The sequence below is a fragment of the Heptranchias perlo genome, chromosome 6 (genome assembly GCF_035084215.1).
Source record: "Heptranchias perlo isolate sHepPer1 chromosome 6, sHepPer1.hap1, whole genome shotgun sequence".
Classification (NCBI taxonomy): Eukaryota; Metazoa; Chordata; class Chondrichthyes; order Hexanchiformes; family Hexanchidae; genus Heptranchias; species Heptranchias perlo.
Window position 1 is genome coordinate 6315369 of NC_090330.1, and position 25404 is coordinate 6340772.

Consider the following 25404-nt stretch of genomic DNA (forward strand, 5'->3'; position numbering starts at 1 on the left):
GAACTAGGGGACATAGTCTCAGGATAAGGGGTCGGACATTTAGGACTAAGATGAGGAGAAATTTCTTCACTCAGAGGGTTGTGAATCTTTGGAATTCTCTACCCGAGGGCTGTGGATGCTCAGTCATTGAGTATATTCAAGACTGCGATCGATAGATTTTAGGAATCAAGGGATAGGGGGAGTGGGCAGGAAAGTGGAATTGAGGTTGAAGATCTGCCATGACCTTATTGAATGGTGGAGCAGGCTCGAGGGGCCGTATGGCCTACTCCTGCTCCTATTTCTTGTGTTCTCTTCCCAAGAGGCATAATCAGACAAAAATGGAGCCTGGGACAAAGGAGGAGATATTAGGAGGGATGACCAAAAGCTTGGCCAAAGAGTTGGGTTCTAAGATGGTCATTAAAAGGAGGAGGGCGATTAGAGGTTTAGTGATGGAAATTATAATGCATAGGATCTAAATGGCTGAAGGCATGGTTGCCAATGGAGATGGGTGACGCACAAAAGGCCAGCGACAGGAACTGAGAGTTCGGCGTGTGTTGTGGGGGGAGAAATTGTAAGTGTTTACAGAGACAGGGAAGGGGGTGGTGTGGGTGGGAGGCAATGAAGGGCTTTAAACAAGAGGAAGAGAGTTTTAAGTGAAGACACGTCAAGAAAAAAAAAGTGTTTATCAGGTAAGGGTATTAAGGGATATGGATCAAAGGTGGGTAAATGGAGTAGAGGTAGAGATCAGCCATGATCAAATTAAATGGCAGACCAGGTTCGAGGAGCTGAATGGCTTTCTCCTGTTCCTATATTCATATGTTTTCCTCAGGTCTTGCAGTACCTGTCACATCGTCCCTGGCCGTGGACAGACTGAGGCTCAACCCATCCATGTAGAACAGGGAGTTTTCCCCGATGTCCTGGCCAATATTTATCCCTCAACATCACTAAAACAGATTATCTGGTCATTATCTCATTGCTGTGCGTAAATTGGCTGCTGCGTTTCCCTACATTACAACAGCGACTATACTTCAAAATTACTTCATTGGCTGTAAACCACTTTGGGACGTCCTGCCGTTGTAAAAGATGCCATATAAATGCAAGTTCTTTATTTCTTTCTTTATTTCAACATTTCTCAGCCCCCACTCCAAGCTGTGCCACCTGCTTGGATTACACTGATTTACCCATCACAGTTTTACCCATTAACCAAGTGTCGTCAGCTGAAGAATGTTACGTTATCCTTCCATCTGTTGAAAATTGACACTAGACGCAGATCTTTCACATTTTAACCAACATAGGCCCCTGGGGAGATTGAATAACCTTTAGAACACAAACAATAAATTGGATCTGTGCAGTGGGCACATTTGTACAACAACACACTGATAAACGCAGCTGCCCATTCAGCCCGGAGCCATGAGTTCAAAACTGCCCCACTAAAATTTCATCTCCCTGCCCACAGGAAAGAGGCACTCGTCCTCAACCTGACATTAATAAGCCGGATGGAATCTACTCTCAAAAACTGTTACTGAAATATTACCTAAACAAATGAGTCCTGTGACCCAGCAACAACATAAAACAAACACATCCATCAATCTAGGATACCTGTCAACTGGAACTTTTTTTTAAACTGAGAAACAGTCTAGTCCTCTTAATTCAAAGTCAGTTAATGCAAATTTAATAGATAATTCCGTTTTTTTTGCATTTTTTTTAGAAAAAGAAATGCCTGCAGAACAACTGCACAACTTGAATCTTTTCTGTACAAAAAGTGACTTTGAATTATCGGACGTTGGGATTAGAAAACAATTTACAATTTACAGTTGAAGGATTCAGATTTGGAGCTAGCAGGCTTTTTGCTTTATTTCAGAAAACTGTCAAATCTTACAGATTCACAGAATAATTAAAGCAACTGGTCTGACTTTGCAGGGTTGTCTAGCCTCCAACAAGCACCTCTGGGGAAGAAAGCAATCACTTTAATTTATATAGTGCCTTTCACATCCTCAGGATGTCTCAAAGCGTTTCACAGCCAACAACTTATTTTGAACGCAAATGTGGCAAGGTCCCACAAACTGCAATGAGATAAATGATCAGTTAATCTGTTCTCGGTGGTGCTGATTGAGGGATGAATGGTAGCCAGGGCACTGGGACCCCTACTCTTCTTTGAGCAGCGCCATGTATCTATTAAATCCACTTGAAAACGCAGATAGAACTTCAGTCTAACATTTCTTCCGAAAGACAATGTAGCATTCCCTCAGTACTGCAGTGAAGGCAAAAATATGGGGAAAGAGTGCACGCGAGCAATGACGGAGAGAAGGATAGCGTTTTGGGCACAAGAGCAGCTGCTTGGCAGGGTATGGGCTTACGATTCCCTGAAATTGAATGTTTTGACTGAAATAACACAATTTCTCAAAATCCAAGAAATGTCAATTTCCATTTTTCTCGCCGCAGATTATCCAACACGACAGATTACTGTAATCAGACTTAATTCAATAAGGAACAAGCTGCCTGAAATCAAAATCCGATATACAGTGCGGCATATGTAAAACAGGATTTTTTTACTGAGATAACTCAGTAAGAGGATTATTAGTACATGGAGCGGCAGAACATAGGGCCCGTGTAAATAGAACCACTGTTCTGGGACTAGAATGGCTGATGTGAAGTCAAGAGAATCACAAAACAGGCCCCCCCCCAAGGAAATTCAAAAATATATGAAAAAAATACCCTCCTAAAAAACAACAGCAATATTTTTTATTATTCATTCTTGAGATATGGGTGTCACTGACAAGGCATTTAGTGCAGGCATTTATTACCCACCCTAGCTGAGCAGCAGGGCACTTCAGAGTGGGACTGGAGTTACACATAGGCCATTCTGGGGTAAGGACGGCAGGTTTCCTTCCCTAAAAAGGACATTAGTGAACCAGTTGGGTTTTTAACAAGAATCTGACAGCTTCATGGTCACTTTTACTGATACTAACTTTTTATTTCCAGATTTTTTTTGAAAACTGAATTCAAATTCTCAAACTGCCACGGTGGGATTAGAACTCATGTTCTCTGGATTATTAATCCAGTAACATAACCACTGCACTACCATACCCTGTAAAATCAACAGGGTGCTTTTATCTAGGTCGTACCTTTTAGCTGAAGGTGGTAAGCTCATGCTTGTGCACACTGGCTATACTCCACCACATCATCCAATGGCCACTCTTTATGTAAGCCTAGACAACAAGCGTCAGCAGGATACTTCACCGTAAAAGGCATCATAACTGAACTCGATCCTGCCTTCACCCAATGTCCATGCACCTACAGTCTCCAGCAGCAATCACTGGATAAAGACAAGGAGTGGGAACAGTGGGAGACTTTCTACCCTCTCTTTCGCAGCCCCCATCAACCTAGACTGGGAAACGGAGGGCAATTGTAGCACCCTATCACTGCCCTGGCTGAGATCAGCTCACTCGGCGGCATGCAGGAATTGAAACGGCCACCTTCTGATCGCAAACTAGTGATTACATTTCACAAATAATTTGCTGATTGCTAAGCGCTCTAGCGTATCCTGAAGATATGACAGACGCTACACAAATGCAAATTCTTTCACTCTCCTTTTGTTGAGGCTCAATTGCATACTCCCTTTACCAACTGAGCCTCCAGATCTTCAACGTTTAATTTCATTGAATCATTCAGCACAGAAGGAGGCCCATCATGCCTGTGCCAGCTCTTTGAAAGAGCTATCCAATTAGTCCCACTCCCCTGCTCTTTCCCCACAACTCTGCCAATTTTTCCTTTTCAAATATTTATCCAATTCCCACTTGAAATCTGCTTCCACCACCCTTTCAGGCAGTGCATTCCAGATCATAACACGTTGATTTAATAATATTAAGATTTGCTTCTCCGTTGCATACATAACTTCGTTGAATTCAATTAACAAAAATGCTATTATAACTGATAGATATTATCTAACAAAGTTTACAATAACCATAGAGCAGAAAGATACTCTACTACAAGACAAAAGCAAAGGGATATTCCATGATGCACACTTGCTAGTTACAAGCAATGCTAATTCTAAGAATTGTAAGGAATCTTACAACACCAGGTTATAGTCCAACAGTTTTATTTTAAAATCACAAGCTTTCGGAGATTATCTCCTTCGTCAGGTGAGTCACCTGGTGGTGTAAGATTCCTTACATTTGTCCACCCCAGTCCATCACCGGCATCTCCACATCAATCCTAAGAATTGCCCTCACAGGACTGATTATCTTAATTTAAATTTAAAATTCTCAACCTTGTTTTCAAATCCCTCCATAGTCTCGCCCCTCCCTATCTCTGTAGCCTCCCCACAGCCCTACAACCCTCCGAGATCTCTGCACTACTCCAATTCTGGCTTCTTGCGCATCCCGGATTTTAATCACTCCACCACTGGCAGCCGTGCCTTCTGCTGCCTAGGCCGTAAGCTCTGGAATTCCCTCCCTAAGCCTCTCCGCCTCTCTCCTTTAAGACGCTCCTGAAAACCTACCTCTTCGACCAAGCTAATGGTCACCTGTCCGAATATCTCACGTGGCTCAGTGTGATATTTTGTTTGATAACGCTGTGAAGCGCCTTGGGACTTTTTACTGTGTTAAAAGCTCTATATGAATGCAAGTAGTTCTTATAATTGGAACAGAGCATGTAATATATAGAGAGACATTTTCTATTTGTAATTTAATTTTTTTTTTAAACTGAAGCCCACATGAATTGAGGTGTAATTAATATAACGTTTACACAGTCATAAGCATGATGTGTATTTGATTACCTGCAGTATTATCAGGCTTAGCTAAAAAAAAACCTGCTTTTACGCAGTGCATTTCACATCCTCAGGTCATGCAATTCACTAACAATGATTTACTTTTGAAATGCACTCACTGTTGTTACAAAGGACAAACATGGCAACCAATTTGTACACACAGCAAATTACCAAGGTCCCAAACAAGTGAACTCAATGACTAGTTAATCTATTTTTGCTATCATTGGTTGAGGGATGAATGTTGACCAGGACACCAGGAGAACTCCCTGCTCTTCTTCAAATAGTACTAGAGGATCTTTTATTTCCACCTGAACAAGTAAATGAGGCCATGGTTTGAAGTTCCATCTGAGAGGTGGCACCTCTGACAATGCAGCACTCCCTCAGCACTGCACAGAAGTGTCAGCCAAGACTGTGCGCTCAGCTCGGTAGCACAGCTTGAATCTACAACCTTCTAATGCATGAGGTGAGATATTACTTATAGGAAAAATTTCACTCGTCCTAATGTGGTTTAATATCGTACAACACTCTTGCCCGATTTACTTTATAAAGGCTTTGTTGGAGGCAGCCTTGGTGAGCATTGTAGCATTGTTTAGCTGACTCCACAAGACTCCGCTTGAGGGTTTCTGGGGTAACTACAACCACTGGATACGGCAATACCCTGGGGTGTTCTGCAATTTTGGGTCTGGCAGCCAGCAGACTGACTTCTGTCTCCGTGTTGCTGGCTACATTAGGTAAAAGGTTCCACGCAGATTGGAAATTGGAAATGAGGCTTCACACTAAATATTCATGCACAAGACCAGTTGCTTTAAGGACTTCGTAAATATGTGGGATTCCTGCAGTTGTCCAGGTATCCAGTGCTGTGTTATGAACAGGACAGAGTCCGCAGCAAGGAACAAACAAGATTACAATATAGAAACGCTCCCAGTAACAGCAACATAAAAGGACATCAATTAATCAACTCCAGTCGCTCATACCATTAACACCACCGGTGAATCATCCAACTTGTTATACAACTAAAAGTCCTCTCTCCCGGCACAAGTTTAGAAGAATAAAAATCTGTAATTGTACCACTATGTGTTTTTGACATTTGTAGTGGATATAGCCAGAAAATTTCATACGAATGCCATTACGCTCTATTTAAATCCCAGTGACGATATCGAATTTCCTCTGACTTTCAACAACAGGCAACTATATTTCTCCCATAAGTAAAAAAAGAAAAATTACCCGAGTGATTCACAAACGAAAACTATTTAGAAGAATTCAGAACCACAGTTCATCTGAAAATGTTGGATTGGGGGGTGGGGGGAGGTGGTGGCGGTGTGGAATACACAAAGACTGTCACTCTTTTTTAAAAAATTTATTCTTGGGACACTGAAATCTCTGCGCCCCAGCAATTCTGGCCTCTTGCATATCCACAATTTTCAGCACTCCACCATTGGCGGCCGTGCCTTCAGCTGCCTAGGCCCTAAGCTCTGGAATTCTCCCTGTAAACCTGTCTACCTCTCTCTCTTCCTTTAAGTCGCTCATTAAAACCCACCTCTTTGACTAAGCTTTTGGTCACCTGTCCTAATTTTATATGGCTCGGAGTCAAATTCTGTTCGATAATACTCCTGTGAAGCGCCTTGGGATGCTTTAGTACGTTAAAGGCGCTATATAAATGCAAGTTTTTGTTGTTGATGTGGGTGTCGTTGGCCAGGTCAGCATTTTATTGCCCATCCCTAGTTGCTCTGAGAAGATGGTGGTGGGCTACCTTCTTGGACCACTGCAATAGGAGTTTTCTCGACCAAATCAGAGGGCAGTTAAGAGTTAACCACATTGACGTGGGACTTACGAGCCATACAGAACAGGAAGAACAAACTTGCATTTACGCAGCACCTTTCACATCCTCAGGACGTCCCAAAACACTTCACGTGCAATGAATTACAAAAGTGTAGTCACTGATGTATTGTAGGCAAACATGGCAACCAATCTACACACAGCAAGGTCCCGCAAACAGCAACAAGATAGATGAGCAGATACTCTGCTTTGGTGGTGTTGGTTGAGGGATAAATGTTGGTCAAGATGTTGCGGGAACTCCACTGCTCATCTTCGAGTAGTGCCATGGGATGTTTTACATGCACCTGCAGACTGGGCCTCATCCGAAAGATAACGCAACATTCCCTCAGTTCTGCACTGAAGTGTCAGCCTAGATTATGTGCCCAAGTCCTTACAGTGGAACCTGAACCCATGACCTCCAACTCAGGCAACAGTGCTACCACTGAGTCCAGCAAGGTCCCAAAGTCGATTCTTAGTCTGTGTTGTTAACTAATTTCAGTAATGGCAGCAGTAGGGCTTACACAATTTGCCTCAGTGCCCCTGGGCCTAATGAGGGGGACAAAAATGGGCCAGGGTTCCCATTTCTGATTGCAATCCAGTGACCCTTTCTGGATGAACACAGGTGTGGTTGCAGCATTGGAGGGGGGTGGGGGGCGCAGTTGGGGGGAGTGAATGGGCTCTGCTGTGATGCCCTTCATTGTGATTTAGCTTATGGACGCTCTGTTTAGAATCACATATGAAGAATGGCCACTTGTCCAAGAAGGCCACTGATGCCTGTGGAAATTTATTCCAGAAAGGAATCAACAACTTCAGAAGTAGGGAGACAATTAGCAGAGAAAAAACATTTTGAGATGTGAGATTAAGGAACTGAATATGCCTGAAGGCCCCTGAATCTGTCATGAGTAGTCAGCAACAAATTGGGTCAACGTCACTTCTTTATTTAAATAGGAGGCTATGTGTGAGAAAGAAAAAAGAAACACTCACATTAATATAACACTCTATCAGACTGTCAAAACATCTGAAAGCGCTTCACACTGAGTGCAATAGCTTCTGTAGCTACTCTGCATCAGCAGCATCTTACAAAACAGCAATGAGATAAACAACCTGTTCTTCTGATTTTGCTGAAGTTGGTTGAGTGAGGAATGTTGAGCAGGACACCAGGAGAACTCCTTGCTCTTCTTCAAATGGTTAACGGGATCTTTAACGTCCGCCTCAACTGACAGATGGGATCTCAAGTTAACATCTCAACTGAAAGATGGCACCTCCAACAATACAGCATTTCCTCAGGACATAGCACAAGAATGTGGATCAGGCGAGATTAAGTGCTCAAGTCCTGGTGTTGTACTGGAACCAACAGCCTCCTGACCCAGAGGAGAGGGTGCTATGGACTGAACCAAATTGACACACTAAAGCCATTTTAATACTCATCATCGGCCTTGGCTACTTCGACGCCATTCATGTTAAAGAAAGACTTGCATTTATATGACACCATTCATGACCTCATGACCTCAGGACGTCCCAAAGCGCTTTACAGCCAATTTAGAAGTACCGTCACTGTTGTAACGTAGGCTATAATTTCTTCCTATGTGCAGTGCTTTACACCTGTCCACAATAAATTTTCGCTGCCATTTTTCTACCCGCTCACACATTATGCCCAATTCATTCTGTAATTTCTGAGCGGTGGTCTTAGATTCCACTATCCCCCCCCCCAACCCACCCCCTGCCTTTACCCATAGCAGTTTGGCATCATCTGCAAATCTGACCAATTTGCATTGACTTTCTTAATCCACATCATTAATGTAAATTAGAAACAGTGGTTCCAACACATATCCCTGGGGTACCCTTCACAGTACTCCCACCACTACTCCAACATAACTCCTCTAATTTAATATAGCTGAAGCCCTGTAAGTGTGCTTTTCATTTCTAGACATTGGTTTTCAAACACTTCAACTATAATAAAAATAAAAATGATTTTAGCAACTGCAAAATGTCTCACTGCCACTCAGTTTACGAATCTGATCAATTTTTGAGGCATCTTTTCCACTTTCTCCAGGCTACATACAGCATCCACTAGCTAGGAGGGTGGGCCTATTCCCAAGCCTATACCATTAACATCCCGAAGCAGACTCCTAGGAGATATGAGTACTCAGCTCCCCTTCCTTGTTGGAAAGGTAGCTGGCCTTTGCTCAGTGCTTCTCAAGTGAGATAATTCACTGTGAGCAGAGGCACAGCTGCAAACTCTCCCCCAGCACTCCAGTCTTGTCACTAACATTCTAGTGATGTGCAAAGGTGTACATGTGCGCCGGCTAATTTTTTTTTTAAAAAACACACCAGCGAGAGTCTAAAACTGTCACACCAAGTGCACTTGAAAATCACCCAGTGGTACAATTGTGGATTTTGTTTTTCCAAACGTGCGTTTTGACTGTGGAAAGCATTTTGAGCTATATAACACTTGGTAGTTACAGCTCTACCACTGGTAATGATAGTGGTGGGAGCAATTTGAGGTGATGTTAAATTAAGTGCATCACACAAGATTAAAACGTATTGATTGAAGAAAGATTTCTCCAATTGCACTGGTACCAATGCACTAAATCTTGCCTATGTAACAACCCCTGCACTTCAAAAAGTAATTCACTGCGTGTAGAATACTGAGATGCTTTGAAGTGAAAGGCACTATATATAACGGAGGAAAAAATCTAATGTCAATACGGTCATTCCATGGCAAAGCTTGCTGGTTGCAAGTTTTTTTTTAACCAAAGGACAAAGCTGCTTTTCAGTGGGATATGCTGTACTTTCCCTGGAATTGGTGTTGAAAATGGGAAAGTTTGAGTACAAAATCCTTGCACGGAAGAAGCACACATTCTGTAAGCTTTCCGCGAGCACAAAACCAATTCCAGATTCAAGCAAAAAAAACAATTAATGGTTAATACTGGTCCCTAACCAGCTGGGGACACACACTGGTTACTGTATGGATTGGGCAATAAACTCTCGATGATTAATACCCACAGTCTAAGGCCTGACAGCAGGTATCTATCTGCGTTGGCTCATCAGAGTGAAATGGATAACAAAATTAAAGTAGAAGCCATTACAAAAACTGCTACTGACATTATAATTAGTAACAAATCAAACCAGCTTCTCAGATAAAGAAACTATGACATTGGCAGTAGATGTCGTTGGGAGTTCTCAACACATATTTGATTTACGCAAGTCTTTCTTTTAAGAGGAACTAAGCTTTCCCCTGCTCCAATATATTCTCTTCTCCTAAAGGCACAATTCTATATGCACTGCAATATGTTGTCCAAATGGCTATAATTAAATGTGTGAGCCCAGACAGGCTATTTGACAATGGAGGTCAAATTGGATAACACGTCCAACCTTGATTTTACTGGATTCTGACCAGAAGCAGGATCATTAGCTGAATTTTCCCCTCCCTGGCCCTAGGACACCAAATCCAATTGTAAGCTCCTGCTGCCAACCCTGGATAAGAGCAGCTAATTTGGAAGTGAATTCAGTTCACCGCATCTACATATTTAGAAGTTCTTAACAGGAAGGTTTGATCCCTTGCTTTGTGCCAAGCTAACAGTTCTCAGCCCCACTGGAAAATGCACACATTTAAACTCGAGCGCAGCATTGGTCTCTGCTGTGATGCACCTCTCTTTCCCCTCCCCACTATCTTATAGCCTTAACTATTCAACATAATCAACGTGATAAAAGTTAGTCAAGGTTTTGCTCCTTGCACAAGCAGGAAAAAAGGGCTTGCCAAACACTTTCTCCAGGAAGACAATGTCCCTTTAAAAATTCCACGATTTACCCAGACGCAGAGCCAAGAGGACAGGCGCTGCCATCATTAAAACCTTATGAATTATTAATTCTCGCAAATCATCAGGAGGGCACGACTAGCCAGATACAAGAGAATGCAAAGCAGGCAACGAAAGCCGCTGATGCTAGAAGTAAAGATAGCCAAGATAACCTTTAAACCTTAGGGAGGTCAACTCCCATTAGTAGCCTTGAGACAGAAATAAAATCTGCAAATTAGACTTTGTAATAATATTGAGACTGTTTTATATATGCAAAAGAACTTGACAAGTTCAAAACATGCTGTGAAATTAGTGTGGGGGGGGGGTAACAGAATCACTAAATAATAGTAACCTTCTGGCACTGTACTGCCTACACAGATTTGAAAGGTACAATGGATGGTCAGCAGCGAGAGGCAAGACAATAATTCGTGCCTACAGGTGCGTCATTAGTCACAGGAGGGAGGCATTTCATAAGCACCATCCTGAAATTCAATGACTGCCTGAGAAATGAGAGCATGAAAGGAAGTGGTACTCCCCCTGTCCCTGTTAAATTTGTTATTTAAAACAAAAATCTGGTAATAAACAACTTGCATTAACATAGCGCCTCACAGAATCATTATCAAACAAAATTTGTCACCGAGCCACATAGAGGAAATATTAGGACAGGTAACCAAAAGCTTGGTCGAAGTGGTAGGTTTTAAGGAGCGTCTTAAAGGAGGAGAGTAGAGAGGCAGAGAGGTTTAGGGAGAGAATTCCAGTGCTTGGGGCCTAGGCGGCTGAAGGCATGGCAACCAATGGTGGAGTGAAGAAAATTGAGGATACACAAGAGGCTAGAATTGAAGAACAGCAGAGATCTCGGAGGGTTGTAGAGCTGGAGAAGGTTACAGAGATAGGGAGGGGACCAGCGACAACCAGAAGTGAGAGAATTCCACTGACTTGTATATTGCAGGTCTGTCAGCGTTGACGTAGCCGTGATAAAAACAGTGAGTTGGTCACTGATCTTCCCAACCTAGACGTCAATTGTAGAGATTGAAAGTCATATCTTTTCTTCAATTTGGGCAGTATTTTCCCCTCCTTTCACCACAATGTCTTTCACAATGCCTCTTCCAGTAGATTGCATGTCTGAGAAGGGGTGGTGGGGGAAGTTTAATCGTGGAAGCGAGTTGCCTCATGTGGGAATGGGACATGCTCAATAGACCAGTTGGTCTTTCCTCGTCCTTGTCCATATATTTATAAGTTCGTATTAGTATCAGTGGGATGTTCATGCAGCTGGTTCCCTAAGCGCAGATCTTGTTCAGCCAGCAGATAGCAAGAACTTACATTTATATAGTGCCTTTCACTACCTCAGGACGTCTCAAAGCACTTTATAGCCAATGAAGTACTTTACGCAGCAGCCAATTCACGCACAGCAAGTTCCCACAAACAGCAATGTGATAATGACCAGATAATCATTTCTAGTGAAGCTGGTTGAGGGATAAATATTGGACGGGACACCTGGGGAAACTCTCCTGCTCTTCTTCGAAATGGCGCTCGACTCGTCGATCGACAGTTCCGACGGGCCACAGCGAAAAATTGCATAGACCTCCTCAGAAGACAAACACGGGACACAACCAGAGTACCCTTCGTCGTCAAAGTACTTCCCCAGAGCGGAGAAACTACGCCATGTTCTTCACAGCCTTCAACATGTCATCGATGACGACGAACACCTCGCTAAGGCCATCCCCACGCCTCCACTACTCGCCTTCAAACAGCCACCTAACCTCAAACAGACCACCGTTCGCAGCAAATTACCCAGCTTTCAGGAGAACAGCGTCCACGACACCACACAACCCTGCCACGGCAAACCCTGCAAGACATGCCAGATCATCGACACAGACACCACCATCACACGAGAGGACACCACCCACCACGTACATGGTTCATACTCCTATGACTCGGCCAACGTTGTCTACCTCATATGTTGCAGGAAAGGATGCCCCGGAGCATGGTACATCGGCGAGACCATGCAGACACTGTGACAATGGATGAACGGACACCGCACAACAATCGCCAGACAGGAGGGTTCCCTCCCAGTCGGGGAACACTTCAGCAGTCAAGGACATTCAGCCTCCGATCTTCGGGTGAGCGTTCTCCAAGGCGGCCTTTGAGACACACGACAACGCAAAATCGTCGAGCAGAAATTGATAGCCAAGTTCCGCACCCATGAGGACGGCCTCATGTAACCCCACCAGCGAAAAAAAGTTATCTGTTTTTAAAACAACTGGACATTCTCTCTCTCTGTCTTTGTGATCTGACCCATTGTGTATTCAGTACACTGGGGTGTAATGTTTTCCGTGGCTAACCTGTCTGAACACCAACGACACCTTTGATTGCTGTGATCGTCTCCCAGCCGAGGTGTGATAGGGGGCAGTTGGAAAGATTATCTGTAATCACCAGGCATTGTTCTCTGACTATATATGCTATGCGTTTTTAGAACCCTTCACTCACCTGACGAAGGAGGAAAGCTCCGAAAGCTTGTGATTTAAAATAAAACTGTTGGACTATAACCTGGTGTTGTGCAAGTCCTTACATTTGTCCACCCCAGTCCATCACCGGCATCTCCACATCATTGAAATGGTGCCATGGGATCTTTCACGTCCACTTGAGAGGGCTGACGGGGCATCAGTTTAACATCTCATCTGAAAGACGGAATCTCCAATAGTGAAGCACTCCCTCAGTACCGTACTGAAGTGTCAGCCTGGATTATGGGCTCAAGTCCCTGGAGTAGGACTTAACTCAGAGACGAGAGTGCTACCAACTGAGCTATGGCTGACACTGAGTGTAAACCTGCCAGATTCACTAAATCTGGCCACTGGGAAAACTCTGTTTTTAAAAAAAAGGTCTTGTCGGCAGACAGATTTTGCAAATCCGGCAAGTTTACCTTGTGGCTGCTTCTGGCCATGCATGACTTGCACTTAGAAACTGGTGGCGCAAAACTGGCACCAACGCAAAAGGGTCTTTTGTCTTCCTGACTCACGCATCATCTGTAGTCATAGGAATTTTTGGTCGGCAAAAAAAGAACAGGGTCCACCTAGATCGCTTTCTACCATCCTAGTAGTCGCATGATACAACGACAATGGAGTTATTGACTAATCGGAGCAATCAATCTCTGTCAATTCATAGAATCATAGAAAGGTTACAGCATGAAAGGAGGCCATTCGGCCCATCGAGTCTGTGCCAGCTCTATGCAAGAGCAATCCAGCTAGTCCCACTTCCCCGCCCTGCAAATTTTTTTCCTTTCAAGTATTTATCCAGTTCCCTTTTGAGAGCCATGAATCTGCCTCCACATTCCAGATCCTAACCGCTCGCTGTGTAAAAAAGTTTTTCCTCATATCACCTTTGGTTCTTTTGCCAATCACCTCAAATCTATGTCCTCTGGTTCTTGTCCCTTCTGCCAATGGGAACAGTTTCTCTCCATCTACTCTGTCTAGACCCTTCATGATTTTGAATATCTCTATCAAATCTACTTTCAACCTTCTCTGTTCCAAGGAGAACAACCCCAGCTTCTCCAGTCTATCCACATAACTAAAGTCCCTCATCCCTGGAATCATTCTAGTAAATCTCTTCTGCACTCTCTCTAAGGCCTTCACATCTTTCCTAAAGTGCGGTGCCCAGAACTGGACACAACACTCCAGTGGTGGCCAAACCAGAGTTTTATAAAGGTTCATCATGACTTCCTTGCTTTTGTACTCTATGCCTCTATTTATAAAGCCCAGCATCCCGTATTCTTTTTTAAACCACTTTCTCAACCTGCCCTGCCACCTTCAACGGTTTGTGCACATATACGCCCAGATCTCTCTGTTCCAGTACCCCTTTTAGAATTGTGCCCTTTAGTTTATATTGCCTCTCCTCGTTCTTCCTACCGAAATGTATCACTTCGCATTTTTCTGAGTTAAATTTCATCTGCCAAGTGTCCGCGTGGACCACTCTAAAGTAATCTACAACAGACCCAGACATAACACGAGGAAAACCCCCAGTGGAGGAGAGCTTTGGGACCCATAGGTCCTAAGTCACCTGTTCCTCCCAAGTATGCTACGCTTACTATATGTCATGTCTCACATTGCTAATATACTGTATCCCAATATTATTTTCTGAAAGAAATCTTTAACACTTAACTGCTTCCACCGTCTCCCTCTTTGCCTGTTCCATAGATTGACCGCTCGTTCAATGAAATATTGTTTCTGCAGATTAGCTTTGCATTTACCCCCCTTCAAGCACAGGCCGTGTCCTCTGATTCTACTGTTCTGGACATGATGAAATAGCTTGTCAAGAGACAAATTTCTTTCAAGCTTCCAGGAGCAGCACTATGAGGCAGACAGCACTGATATCTATTTGTACCAACATGCTGACAAGAAGAAAAATGCAATTTAAGCCAGTGCACTTTAATGTTGTATGATGCGCTGTTTCCAGATTACTCCTACTTGAAAATTGCTCCCACCCCCAGTGATGGGCTGGTAATAACCATGACGTCAACCGAGAGTCACACAGTCATCTCTAGACTCAACAGAGATTCGGAAGGTAAATCAAGGAAATTTGGATAAATACTTACAGCAGAGGAAAATACAGAGCAATGGGGACAGTGGGATTAGTTTTAGATTGCTCCAACAAGTAGCCGGCACAGACACGATGGGCCGAATAGACTCCTTCTGTGCTGCAAACTTTTATGGTTCTAAGCAGAGAACACAGTTTGAGCTATGCAACATGGGGGAGGGGGAGTAGGAGGGAGAGCTGGTAATTGCAGGTCTGTCACTGGTTGTGCAGCATCTGGAAATGATAGATTAAGAGTATCACACAAGAATCACTGACACAGCTTTAAAATCAATTACCTCGTGTGATTTTTTTTTCATGTAGCATATTAATAACGATACACTAAGTAAGCCCTGGATGCAAAACCAAGACCATCTTAACTACAAAAACCAAGCACAGCAGTCATGGGTCCTGACCTCACTGACAAAGAGAGAAAATGGTGCAGCTCAGACAAGTGGTAAAGCAAATCTCGCCAGTCGACAAACCACGAGACAAAGCGAGTAGTCAGTCCCCAATTATTGAAGCATATTGCTCAGTTGATTGCTCAAAAAAATGAAGCGAAGCTTGTGGGTTTTTGTTCACTTGCCATTACTGAAAGGGATTTAAATATAAACTCAGTCAATGAAACAGTCCAGACAGGCTACCATTCAGAAGTACGGGAGGAAAGCAACTTCATTATACAGACTTTTCCCCACCTTCCCTTCCATTCCAAGTGATTAGACATAATTTGAATTACAAATTGTATTATAAGTAAATACTCAAGGGAAAAACAAAAAAAATCAGAAAGGGGCCAGGAATTGTTAATGAGACATCCTAGTTACTTTTCAACAAGTTCGAACAGGGTCAAAAATCCAAATGACACTAATCACCTTTTTTAATTATAGCAACTCATTTAAAGTGCACAAAATATCAACACAAATAATGGCGAGGAATACAGTCGAAAAGAATATACGTTTTCTTTTTGACTGCGTACACGCTCACACGCACATGCACATCAAGGCCTTGGAAATGCTGTAGAGGAGATTTACCAGAATGGTACCGGGGATGAGGAACTTCAGTTATGTGGAGAGACCAGAGAAGCTGGGATTGTTCTCCTTAGAGCAGAGAAGGTAAAGGGAAGATTTAATAGAGGTGTTCAAAATTGTGAGGGGTTTTGATGTAGTATATAAGGAAAAACTGTTTCCCTGCAGGAGGGTCGATAACCAGAGGACACAGATTTAAGGTAATTGGCAAAAGAACCAGAGGGGAGAGGAGGATAATTTTTTTTTTTACACAGAGAGTTATGATCTGGAATGCACTGCCTGAAAGGGTGGTGGAAGCAGATTCAATAGTAACTTTCAAAAGGGAATTGGATAAATACATGAAGGGGAAAAAGTTGCAGGGCTATGGGGAAAGAACAGCGGAGTGGGACTAATTGGATAGCTTGTTCAAAGAGCCGGCACAGACACGATGGGCCGAATGGCCTCCATCTGTGCTGTATGAGTCTATAAATATTCATGCACACATACAGTGTCTAATTGCACAGAAGGAAATTATTAAAAAGTGCCTGAGTAAATCTTACTCAAATGAATGAGAATTTGGCAGGAGTGCCCATCAAGAAGCAGTTCCATTATCTATCACAATGAGGAAAAACTTTATTCGTCACCCTTCCCCCACTACATCAATAATGCAAATTGGCAGATAATTAAGCATCTCCAAAACCTGGTCTTGCACATCACCATAACAATACCCTCAGTGGAAGAATAAGGACAAGTGTGAAACAAGTGACAAAAGGAACATTATTTTGTAGTTTTATTCACCGAGAAAGGGAGACGAACGATAAATAAAAGAAACATGAGCAGCCTGGGCAATGAGACATCTCAAGCAAAGCTTTGTCCTGCAAAAGGTCTCGAGACACTGTGAAGGTGCACCCCACTACATAAAGCAAAGCCAAGTAGCAATAGATTGGTAAACAAATTAACCAGGTACTGTACACCACAAGAACGTAGCTGGAATCTCAGAGTGTTGTCACAACTCTACACATAACAATCACAAATCTCAGGGAATTTTACTCTCCCAACTGCAAAAAGTGGGGCTCAGTCAATCCATGAAACCACATCCCTGCAACAGACCTCAATATGAAATCAAGTTAATTAACGAGCTAGTAAATAAATTCGAACACCAAAATTAATCTAAGAATATTAAACCAAGCAAAAGAATATAACCCAATGTAAAAAGTGCAGATGAAATTTAATGCAGAGAAGTGTGAAGTGATGCATTTTGGAAGAAAAAATGACCAAGAGGCAGTATAAACTAAATGGTACAATTTTAAAGGAGCTGCCAGAACCAACACACCTGGGGGTTCACATACACAAATCTTTGAAGGTGGCAGGAGAAGTTGATAAAGCTGCTTAAAAAAAGCATTATGAGGTCCTTAGCTTTATAAATAGAGGCATAGAGCACAAAAGCAAGGAAGTTATGTTAAATCTTTATAAAGCACTGGTTAGACCCAGCATTGTGTTCAATTCTATGCACCATACTTTAGGCCTTGGAAAAGGTGCAGAAGAAATTTACTAGAATGGTACCAGGAATGAGGGACTTCAGTTATGTGGAGAGAATGGAGAAGCTGGGATTGTTCTCCTTAGAGCAGAGAAGGTTAAGGGCATATTTAATAGTAGTGTTCAAAATTATACAGGATTTTGATAGAGTATATAGGGGAAGGGTCAGTAACCAGAGGACAGAGATTTTAAAATAATTGGCAAAAAAGCCAGGAAAAATTAGGGGAAATGTTTTTATTCAGCGAGTTGTTATGATCTGGAATGCACTGCCTGAAAGGGTGGTGGAAGCAGATTCAATAGTAACTTTCAATGGGGAACTGGATCTCAACTTAAAAAGATTGGATGACTATCTCAGCCACGTGCAAATTGGCATAGGGGCAACCAGATCAGAGTGTTAAATGCATGGCTCAAAGAGTGGTGTGGGAGGAAGGGGTTTCGATTCATGGAGCACTGGCACCAGTACTGGGGAAAAAGGGAGCTGTTCCAATGGGACAGGCTCCACTTAAAACCAGGCTGGGACCAGCATCCTAGCGAATCGAATAACTAGGGCTGTAGATAGGGCTTTAAACTATAAAGGGAGGGAGGGTGGGGGGGGGGGGGGGAGAAAGAGGAGTCACGTGAGAGGAAATTTAGAAATCTAATGAGAAAAGTTAAGGCAATAGAAGTGTATTGATTTGGGTAAAGATAAACAGAGTGTGGCAGGAAGAGACAAAGAGTTTACCAATAATAGTGCAACAACAAGTAAGGTCAAAGCAGGAAAAAAATAGTAAAAAGTCAAAATAAAAGGTTCTTTATCTGAATGCATGGAGCATTCATAACAAAATGGATGAATTAATGGCACAAATAGAGATAAATGGGTTTGGCCTAATAGCCATTACAGAGACGTGGTTGCAAAATGACCACGGTTGGGAACTAAATATTCCAGGATACATGACATTTGGAAAAGACAGGCAGAATGGAAAAGGAGGGGGTGTACCCCTAATAATAAAGGATGACATAAGGACAGTAGTGAGAAAGGATCTTGGCTCCGAGGATCAGGAAGTAGAATCAGTATGGGTGGAAATAAGAAATAACAAGGGGCAGAAAACAGTGGTAGGAGTAGTTTATAGGCCCCCTAATAGTAGCTATACCGTTGGACAGAATATTAATCATGAAATAATAGGAGGCTTTTAACAAAGGTAATGCAGTAATCATGGAAGACTTTAATCTGCATATACACTAGGCAAATCAAATTGGCAAAGGTAGTTTGGAAGGCGAGTTCATGGAATGTATTCGAGACGGTTTCCTAGAGCAATACGTCCTGGAAGCAACCAGGGAACAGGTTATTTTAGATCTTGAATTGTGCAATGAGATACGGTTAATTAGTAATCTCACTGTAAAAGAACCTCTGGGGACGAGCGATCATAATATGATAGAATTTCAGTTTGAAAGTAATGTACTTAAGTCGGAAACTAGAGTTTTAACCTTAAATAAAGCCAATTACATTGGTATGAGGGACAAGTTGTCAAAGGTCGATTGGGAAATTAAATTAAAGGGTTTGACAGTTGAAAAGCAATGGCAAACATTTAATGAAATATTACAATATTCTCAACAAATATACATTCCATTGAGAAATAAAAACTCCATGGGACGAGGTGATCCACCCGTGGCTAACTAAAGAAGTTAAGGAGAGTATTAGATTGAAAGAAGAGGCCTATAATGTTGCCAAGAAGAGTAATAAGCCTGGGGATTTGGAGAGTTTTAGAAACCAAAGGATGACCAAAAAATTGATAAAAAGGAAGAAAATAGACCATAAAAGTAAATTAGCAAGAAATATAAAAACGGATTGTATGTAAAAAGGGAGAGAGTAGCAAAAGTAAACATTGGTCCCTTAGAGGCTGAGACAGGAGAAATTATAATGGGGAATCAGGAAATGGCAGATGTTAAACAAATATTTTGTATCTGTCTTCACAGTAGAAGACATAAAAAGCATACCAAAAATTGTGGGGAACCAAGGGGTAAATGAAAGTGAAGAACTTAAAACAATTAATATCACTAGAGAAAAAGTACTGGACAAACTAATGTGACTAAAAGCCGACAAATCCCCTGGACCTGATGGCCTACATCCAAGGGTTCTAAAAGAGGTGGCTGCAGAGATAGTGGATGCATTGGTTATGATCTTCCAAAATTCTCCAGATTCTGGAACGGTCCTAGTGGACTGAAAGGTAGCAAATGTAACCCCGCTATTCAAGAAGGGAGGGAGAGAGAAAACAGGGAAATACAGGCCAGTTAGCCTGACATCGGTTGTCAGGAAAATGCTGGAATTCATTATTAAGGAAGTGGTAACAGGGCACTTAGAAAATCATAATATGATTAGGCAGAGTCAACATGGTTTTATGAAAGGGAAATCATGTTTGACAAATTTATTAGAGTTTTTTGAGGATGTAACTAGAAGGGTAGATAAAGGAGAACCAGTGGATGTAGTATACTTGGATTTTCAAAAGGCATTCGATAAGGTGCCACATAAAAGGTTGTTACACAAAGTAAGGGCTCATGGGGTTGGGGGTAATATATTAGCATGGATAGAGGATTGGTTAAAGGGCAGAAAACAGAGAATAGGGATAAACGGGTCATTTTCAGGTTGGCAGGCTGTAACTAGTGGGGGGGCTTGGGCCTCAGCTATTTATAATCTACATTAATGACTTAGATGAAGGGACTGAGTGTAATGTATCCAAGTTTGCTGACGATACAAAGCTAGGTGGGAAAGAAAGTAAGGTGTGAGGAGGATACAAAGAGTCTGCAAAGGGATATTGACAGGTTAAGTGAGTGGGCAAGAAGGTGGCAGAGTATAATGTGGGGAAATGTGAGGTTATTCACTTTGGTAGGAAGAATTAAAAAAAACAGAATATTTTTTTTAAATGGTGAGAAACGATTAAATGTTGATGTTCAGAGAGACTTGTGTGTCCTCGTACAAGAAACACAAAAAGTTAGTATGTACAGCAAGCAATTAGGAAGGCAAATGGCATGTTGGCCTTTATTGCAAGGGGGTTGGAGTACAAGAGTAAGGAAGTCTTACTACAATTGTACAGGGATTTGGTGAGACCGCACCTGGAGTACTGAGTACAGTTTTGGTCTCCTTATCTAAGGAAGGATATGCTTGCCTTAGAGGCGGTGTAACGAATGTTCACTAGATTAATTCCTGGGATGAGAGGGTTGTCCTATGAAAAGAGGTTGAGTAGAATGGGCCAATACTCTCTGGAGTTTAAAAGAATGAGAGGTGATCTCATTGAAACATATATGATTGTGAAGGGGCTTGACAGGGTAGATGCTGAGAGATTGTTTCCCCTGGCTAGATAGTCTAGAACTAGGGGGCATAATTGCAGGATACGGGGTAGGCCATTGAAGACTGAGATGAGGAAGGTTGAGGGTTGTGAATCTTTGCAATTGAATATATTCAAGGCTGAGATCGATAGATTTTTGGACTCCAGGGGAATCAAGGGATATGGGGATCGGGCGGGAAAGTGGAGTTGAGGTTGAAGATCAGCCATGATCTGAATGAATGGTGGAGCAGGCTCGAGGGGCCTTATGGCCTACTCCCGCTCCTATTTCTTATGTTCTTAAAAGGAAAAATTTGCAGGGCTACGGGGAAAGAGCAGGGGAGTGGGACTAATTGGATAGCTCTTTCAGAGAGCCGGCACAGGCATGATGGGCTGATTGGCCTCCTTCTGTGCTACATGATTCTATGATACAACATTGACTTTTCCTCTTCCTACAGTTGTGCCAAGATATAGATAGAGTACGTAATTTGTTATGTAATGAATCGCAGGGTTGGCAATTATTTGACAATTCAAAACCTAATAAGTTAACATAAATAAACTTTTTTTAAAAATTAGTCCTAGAGGCTGCAGGTATCACATATAAAGGATTATATACAGAGAGTGTGGGTTCTAGAATCATAGAAAGATTACCACATGGAAGGAGGCCATTTGGCCCATCGAGTCCGTGCGGGCTCTATGCAAGTGCAATCCAGCTAGTCCCACTTCCCTGCCCTTTCCCCGTAGCCCTGCAAATTTTTTCCCTTCAACAACTTATCCAGTTCCCTTTTTAAGGCTATGATTGAATCTGCTTCCACCACCCCCTCAGGCAGTGCATTCCAAATCATAACCACTCACTGTGTAAAAAAGTTTTTCCTCATGTCACCTTTGGTTCTTTTGCTAATCACCTTAAATCTACGTCCTCTGGTTCTTGACCTTTCCACCAATGGGAACAGTTTCTCTCTACTCTGTCTAGACCGGTCACGATTTTGAATACCTCGATCAAATCTTCTCTGTTCCAAGAAGAACAACCCCAGCTTCTCCAGTCTATCCACGTAACTAAAGCCCCTCATCCCTGGAATCATTCTAGTAAATGTCTTCTGCACCCTCACTAAGGCCTTCGCATCCTTCCTGAAGTGAGGTGCCCAGAACGGGACACAATACTCCAGCTGTGGCCGAACCAGTGTTTGATAAAGGTTCATCATGACTTCCTTGCTTTTGTACTCGATGCCTCTATTTATAAAGCCCAGGATTCCATATGCTTTTTTAACCACTTTCTCAACCTGCCCGGCCACCTTCAATGATTTGTGTACATATACCCCCAGATCTCTCTGCTCCTGAACCCCTTTTAGAATTGTACCCTCTAGTTTATTTTGCCTCTCATTCTTCCTACCGAAAAGTATCACCCCCTATTTTTCTGTGTTAAATTTCATCTGCCACGTGTCCGCCCATTCCACCAGCCTGTCTTTGTCCTCTTGAAGTCTATCACTATCCTCCTCACCGTTCAGTACACTTGCAAGTTTTGTGTCATCTGCAAACTTAGAAATTGTATCTTGTGCACCCAAGTCCAATATAGATCAAGAAAAGCAGTGGTCCTAGTATCGATCCCTGGGGAACACCACTGCACATCTCCCTCCAGTCCATAAAACAACCTTTCATGTAGACCCATTCCACTGCATCAAAAGCACTTTCCACATCCAAGGATATCACTGGTGTTGAATACTGAAGCCAGCGAGTACAATGCAGGAGGCTGATGTCGGACACTGTCTACCGGCCAACTCCCTTGCACCAGATTGAGAGTGAAATGGACCAGTGAACCTACTGTACACCCAAGTCCAAGTCATTAATATATATCAAAAAAAGCAATGGTCCGACCCCAGGGAACATCACTGTACACTTCCCCAGTCCAAAAAACAACCGTTCACCATTACTCGCTGTTTCCTGTTACTTAGCCTATTCTGTATCTGTGCTCCTACTGCCCCTTTTATTCCATGGGTTTCAATCTTGATGACAAGCCTATTATGCAGCACTTTATCAATCGCCTTTTGAAAGTCCATATACATCACATCAACTGCATTGCCCTCATTGACCCTCTCTGTTACCTCATCAAAAAAACACCATCAATAGATGCTGGGTGTATAAAGGGGTACTATGGTCGGGGCACGTGATTGCGGGTGTATAAAGGGATTGTATGGTCGGCGCGTGTGATTCCGGGTGTATGGAGGGTTTCTATACGCGGGGCGCGCGGTGATTCCGGGCGTGCGGAGGGGTGATTCCGGGCGTGCGGAGGGGTGATTCCGGGCGTGCGGAGGGGTGATTCCGGGCGTGCGGAGGGGTGATTCCGGGCGTGCGGAGGGGTTCTATACCCGGTGATTCCGGGCGTGCGGAGGGGTTCTATACCCGGTGATTCCGGGCGTGCGGAGGGGTTCTATACCCGGTGATTCCGGGCGTGCGGAGGGGTTCTATACCCGGTGATTCCGGGCGTGCGGAGGGGTTCTATACCCGGTGATTCCGGGCGTGCGGAGGGGTTCTATACCCGGTGATTCCGGGCGTGCGGAGGGGTTCTATACCCGGTGATTCCGGGTGTGCGGAGGGGTTCTATACCCGGTGATTCCGGGTGTGCGGAGGGGTTCTATACCCGGTGATTCCGGGTGTGCGGAGGGGTTCTATACCCGGTGATTCCGGGTGTGCGGAGGGGTTCTATACCCGGTGATTCCGGGTGTGCGGAGGGGTTCTATACCCGGTGATTCCGGGTGTGCGGAGGGGTTCTATACCCGGTGATTCCGGGTGTGCGGAGGGGTTCTATACCCGGTGATTCCGGGTGTGCGGAGGGGTTCTATACCCGGTGATTCCGGGTGTGCGGAGGGGTTCTATACCCGGTGATTCCGGGTGTGCGGAGGGGTTCTATACCCGGTGATTCCGGGTGTGCGGAGGGGTTCTATACCCGGTGATTCCGGGTGTGCGGAGGGGTTCTATACCCGGTGATTCCGGGTGTGCGGAGGGGTTCTATACCCGGTGATTCCGGGTGTGCGGAGGGGTTCTATACCCGGTGATTCCGGGTGTGCGGAAGGGTTCTATACCCGGTGATTCCGGGTGTGTGGAGGGGGTTCTATACCCGGTGATTCCCGGTGTATGGGTGGGGGGGGATTCCGGGTGTATGGGGAGGGGGGGGGGGTTGATTCCGGGTGTGTGCGGGGGTTCTATACGCGGCGCGCGCCGGGCGCTGACGGCGGGGCTCCCCGCGGCGGCGGGCGCGCGCCGTTGCCACGGTGACGGTTTACCAGGCGGGCGTGGGGCGGGCTCGATGGCGTGCGGCCGCTTGGTTGGCTGGTTCGAACCTGCCTTCTCAACTGGGTTTGGGAAAACCACTCACCTCCCGCTCCCGCTCCCGCTCCTGCTCCTCTCGCCGCCGCTTCTGACGAGTAGCCGGATTTGTGTGTGAGTCGGCGGGCGGCCGGCCGGCTGTTCCTCCCGTGTCCCGGTTCCCAGGCGCGGCCCGGCCGCTCGACCGTTCCTCTATTGTCAGGCCCGCCGCCTCAACCTAACCTGCTGGAAGCAGCAGGTCCCGCCCCCTCCCTCTCCTATTGGATGTTGTCTCCCCCCTCTGCCGTTTTCGATTGGTGCTTCCCGCCTGTCAATCAACGGTGACGCGTCCCGCCCCCTTCCGCGGCTCCCTTCAGATCAAGTTCGGTTGACGTAGAGACCGGAAGTTGCTGCTTTCGATGATGTCATTGCATTTGGCCATTACATCATTGCAATTATTTAAAGGGCCAGCAAAGAAAACAAAGTTTTTAAATCATTTTTTTCCTAGTTTTCTTTCCATCCCCCCTTAAAGATTTGGGTCGGGTGAGTAATCTGGGTCACTTCTTTCTTCTCCACCTGAAACTTCTAGGCTGACACTGCAGTAGCCATGATGTGGAGATGCCGGTGATGGACTGGGGTGGACAAATGTAAGGAGTCGCACAACACCGGGTTATAGTCCCACAGCTTTATTTGAAAATCACAAGCTTTCGGAGCTTTGCTCCTTCGTCAGGTGAAGTGAAGAGTTGCATAAAGGCACAGCATATATAGTCAGAGAACATACAACCCCCAGCATCTGCTACATTTGACCCCTGGTGACCCCACCTCAGTATTCTTGGATGTAATGTTTCCCTGACTAACCTGTTTCAACACCATTCACTCCTTTGATTGCTGTGATTATCTCTCTGCTGAGGTGTGATAACGGGCAGTTAGAAAGATTATCTGTAATCACCAGTCATTGTTCTCTGACTATATATGCTGTGCCTATATGCATCTCTTCACTTCACCTGACGAAGGAGCAAAGCTCCAAAAGCTTGTGATTTTCAAATAAAGCTGTTGGACTATCACCTGGTGTTGTGCGACTCCTTACATTTGAACACTACAGTACTGAGGGAGTGCTGCACTGTCACAGGCGCCGTCTTTTGGATGAGACATTAAACCGTGGCCCTGTCTGCCCTCTTAGGTAGACGTAAAAAATCCCACGGCATTATTTCGAAGAAGAGCAGGGGAGTTCTTCCTGGTGTCCTCGCCAATATTGATCCCTCAATCAACATGACTAAAAGAGATTATCTGGTCATTATCTATTGCTGTTTGTGGGATCTTGCTGTGCGCAAATTGGCTGCTGCGTT

General features: G+C 44.0%; 1 protein-coding gene across 1 annotated transcript in view; it reads right to left on the minus strand.

Annotated features, from left to right (window-relative positions):
• pak1 (p21 protein (Cdc42/Rac)-activated kinase 1) overlaps positions 1-24317 on the minus strand; it is a 168700-nt gene extending 144383 nt beyond the window's left edge. The window contains exon 1 of the mRNA XM_067985682.1: positions 24129-24317. The gene's annotated coding sequence lies outside the window, so the exon portion shown is untranslated. The remainder of the gene's footprint in view (positions 1-24128) is intronic.
• Between the last annotated feature and the right edge of the window lie 1087 nt (positions 24318-25404).